General features: G+C 42.8%; 1 non-coding gene across 1 annotated transcript; it reads left to right on the top strand.

Annotated features, from left to right (window-relative positions):
• Window positions 1-4,121: 4,121 nt before the first annotated feature.
• Trnat-ugu (transfer RNA threonine (anticodon UGU)) lies at window positions 4,122-4,195 on the top strand. Its single transcript has one exon. It is a non-coding gene; the product is annotated as a tRNA-Thr (tRNA).
• The last annotated feature ends 293 nt before the right edge of the window (window positions 4,196-4,488 follow it).

The following is a 4,488-nucleotide window of genomic DNA, read 5'->3' as shown; positions in this document are numbered from 1 at the left end:
CGCCATCCAAGCTCCGTTTGACTAATGCCCAGGCATATCAAGGTCGTTATTACGGCCAGAGGTGGTTGTCCTGGGTACTGATTTATCAGGATCTATGCACCCAAATTGCGTGAAAATGTAATCACATGTCAGTTCTGGTAAAATATATTTGCCCAAGGATACCCATTTATCATCTGCATTTCTTCTTCGTGTTGCAATTTTAATGGCCAGTAGTGTATATTCTTGAAGTCGGATGTCTATGCAACATTGTGCAAATATTTAATTTTATTCATGAGAGCATGATTTTTTTTATTCGTTAACATTGCATTCATATGGTATTTTTATATTTTGCCACATATCATTTCTGAGTTAGAGATTATTGCCCTGAATATAACTCTCAGTACAGCTGATGTGGAGCAAGAATTGCTATGTGTGACCCAAAGAAAACGCAGTTTCCTCCACGATTTTGTTAGGTCGCTTTCTTATTAGTCTCTTTTCAACACAAATTTTGCAGTTGATTTTAAATCGACTTTCTGATGAGCAAGAGACTCGACATTTTAACCGTTGGTCAGAACTGGATTGCAATAAAACATTAACACGCTTACAAAATTATCTCGAGGTTTCAGCTGCGCCAAGTGGTTCAAAACCAATGAGCTTTCGCTAGAGTGCTCCTCGGCCATTGTGAAGTGGTGACTTTCGGTTGCTGCTACCATTCTCACATAGCCACGCTGCCTTCTGTGACAACACTGGTGCTTGCTCCAGAGCCATACAAGGTAATGTTTTAGTTGCACGCCCACTTCAATCTCCCGGTGGCCTGGTCCCAAGCCGCAGGCAGACGTCTTTATTGAAGGTGTCGCCGATCGCTTCTTTTAGCACGCAATCTCAGAAACTGTTAGTCTGTGTAACAAAAGTCGTCTATCAGAATGAAATATAATGTCCGTTTAGTTGAACATGCCTTGATGCCGCTGATTTGTCAGGGTACCGGATGCTAAATCGTCTCTCGTGTTCTACACGGCGCTGTTCAGTATTATGCATAGTCTTTCCGACATAAGATTGTCCACATCCACACAGTATTTTATATACTCCTGGCGTTCTGAGGCCTATTTACTCTTTCGCAGACGTCATAAGTCCTCCAGTGTTTGTTGCAACCTTGAAGCTGGAATCAATTTTATACCTCCATAGGAGCCGGCTAAACTTTGCCGTTACTGAGCCGTGAAAAGGTATAAATGCAAGCTTTTTCGAGTCCTCCCCTGTGTCCTCCATTTTCACTGTTTTCAGAAAGATGGCTTGCGATATCTGGCAGTTGTTGTAGCCGTCTTAGTTGAATTCTTTCACTCCTGACTTAAAACGCAGGAGTTTGGACGTCTGTTAACCGTTTCTTTTGTGATTTGAGCATGAGAGTGATGGGTTACTTAACAACAAGTTATGAGAGCTGGGTTTATCGAGAGCCTTCATGTAGTTCCGCCACAAAGGATCACTGTTGTCAAAAAAGTTCAAGATCTTTCCATCAGCCGGAAAAGTCATGTTTACACAGTTCTAAAATGTTCAAGGCGTGGTGCATTTGGAATTCATGCCTGAAAACACCTTTATAAACTCTGCAAGATGCTACGAAGCCCTCATAAATCTAAAATGAAGAATTCGAAGAGTTCTTCCAGACGCGGGGCACCATCTCCTTCGGCATGACAACGCCAATCACACGAGTGCGCCGCGAAATCGGCAACAATCCGATGCCTTTGCTTCACTATCAACGATCATCCAGCATAAAGTCCAGAGTGGGCCCCAGCCATTCGTTTCCAAAAGTTAAAGGGTTGTCTGGGGAAGGAGACCAAACAGCGAGGTCATCGGTCTCATCGTATTAGGGAAGGACGGGGAAGGAAATTGGCCGTGCCCTTTCAAAGGAATCATACCGGCATTTGCCTGGAGCGATTTAGGGAAATCACGGAAAACCTAAATCAGGATGGCCGGACGGGGGATTGAACCGTCGTCCTCCCGAATGCGAGCCCAGTGTGCTAGCCACTGCGCCACCTCGCTCGGTAAAAGTTCAAGAACACCTTCGAGGACTCTATTTTGATACTGACTTTCATAGTCATGAATCGGTGCAAGCAGCGTCAGTCAACAATGTCAAACATTCTACAGTAACGGTATCAACAAATTCTTCTCTCGTTGGGAGACATGCATTCGTCGTCAGGGTGACTATGTTGAGAAATAAATATGTAGACACGAAGAATGAAGATGTAGAATGTTAATTAAGTGGGCTTTAGTTAGAGTTCTGTAAGAGTTTTCACATGAAAAATTCGGAGGCATTACATTGCAGCACGACCTCGTACATTGTACGCCGGTATCACCAGTAAATGCGTACTTTATTGAGTGGCATTTGTAGACAGCTTTCTCTCTCTTTCAGTTGGCGTAGTAATGTCACTATAGCTACTATAGCTACTGCAGTAATGTCACTATAGCTACTTCAGACGAGATTAGTATTAAATAATATGCTATGCTAGTAATATAGAATTGTATAAATGCAATACAAATACGAGTACAAGTAATTACTAATACTGTGACTGTGTAAAACGAAATGCTATCATTAGATTAGTACGACTGCAGACATAATAACGTTCCACAAATAACTGTAGCAAAGTTACGAAAAATTAACGCAGAAAAACGCGAACTTCAACAGGAGATTTCTCAACAGACATTCTAGGTTTGACTGTAAATCAAAATGAAGTCAGCTATGTAATCGACATGCGCTGTGGGAACAGCTTCCGACAACAACAAAGTAGTGATAAGAAATATGAAGGAGTACCAAGTAGCTCCTCATGTTTACGTGGTCTGTAACAGCGTCTTTGTAAACGGTCTCATGTCTAAGCTTTCGCCGGCCGCTGTGGCCGAGTGGTTCTAGGCGCTTCATTCCGGAACCGCACTGCTGCTGCGGACGCAGGTTCGAATCCTGCCTCGGGCATGGATGTGTGTGATGTCCTTAGGTTAGTTAGGCTTAAGTAGTTCTAAATATAGGGGACTGATGACCTCAGATGTTAGGTCCCATAGTGCTTAGAGCCATTTGAACCGTTTTTCTAAGTTTTCGGGCCCTGTTAAGTTTCGCACTGCCTAATATTCGTTTAACTTTCTGATAGGCCGAGGTTAAGGAGAGAATCTGGTTACTGGAACAGAGAGGACATGATGTTGATGGCCAGCTCCCAAAAACTCATCTAGAAAGCTAACTACAATTGCAGGTTTATAATCTCACGCCTCTTAACAATTAGTATCATTTCGGCACTAACCTAGATAACAAGTAAAAACGTCTGAAAATAAACGAGATCCAGAACGCAGTTTTAATTCGTGAAAAGGTTTTACAACACTTTAGTTATCTATTCGTGCCCCAAACGTTTATAATGTGACCTATGAGGAAGCTGAAAGATCCTAAACTGAGGACATAGAGGTAAGAAATTAACGGATAGAAAGGAAAATTCAGTTTTTTTTATTCATAAAAATAACATGCTCCTTATAGCAACACCTTAAACTCGTACCAACTCTTACATGCAACTACCGTGAGTCTCAGTGTTTGCAATACAATACAATATATTAACACGGCTGAATTTTTCGTGTTGTTATGATCTTCAGTCCGAAGAACGGTTAGTTATAAGCATCTTCATATTTGCATAGTTAAAAGATAACTACTGCATGTAAATGATGATTAACTGAAACCCTCAGCTGCGGACAGGTGTTGTTGATATACCTCGATGTGGACAGCTGAAAATGTATGCCCCGATCGGGACTCGAACCCGGAATCTCCCGCTTACATGGCAGACGCTCTATCCATCTGAGCCACCGAGGACACAGATGAATAACGCGACTGCAGGGACTTATCCCTTGCACGCTTCCCGTGAGACTCACATTCCCAACCATCCACAATTCTACATCTGTAATCTACCTTATAGACATTTGCCCATCCACTCATTGACCTTCATCTGTGCGAATGCGCACAGGTTGCCCAAACTCTTACGGGAATCGCCAAAGTGTGCGCGAATAATGAGTGGATGGGCGTCTATAAGGTACATTACATATGTATAATTGTGGACAGTTGGGAATGTGAGTCTCACAGGAAGCGTGCAAGGAATAAGTCCCTGCAGTCGCGTTATTCATCTGTGTCCTCGGTGGCTCAGATGGATAGAGCGTCTGCCATGTAAGCAGGAGATCCCGGGTTCGAGTCCCGGTCGGGGCACACATTTTCAGCTGTCCACATCGAGGTATATCAACAACACCTGTCGGCAGCTGAGGGTTTCAGATAATCATAATTTATTCCAGGGAAAAGCTGCACGGTCATCAACAGTATCTGTTCTTTCGAGAACAGTTGCTGTCTTCAAATACTACTGAATGTGCTTACTGTAATCAGTATTTGATCTAAAATTTGTAACTCACCCCACGCACAATCTTTCATCCATTCCATTCTGATCACTGCCGAATGTGTCCTCTCAATGGATCCCTTATTTTAGTTAAGTTGTACTACAACTCTCC

This window comes from Schistocerca serialis, chromosome 1, assembly GCF_023864345.2.
Source record: "Schistocerca serialis cubense isolate TAMUIC-IGC-003099 chromosome 1, iqSchSeri2.2, whole genome shotgun sequence".
Taxonomy (NCBI): Eukaryota; Metazoa; Arthropoda; class Insecta; order Orthoptera; family Acrididae; genus Schistocerca; species Schistocerca serialis.
This window is presented reverse-complemented; position numbering and strand designations above follow the sequence as displayed.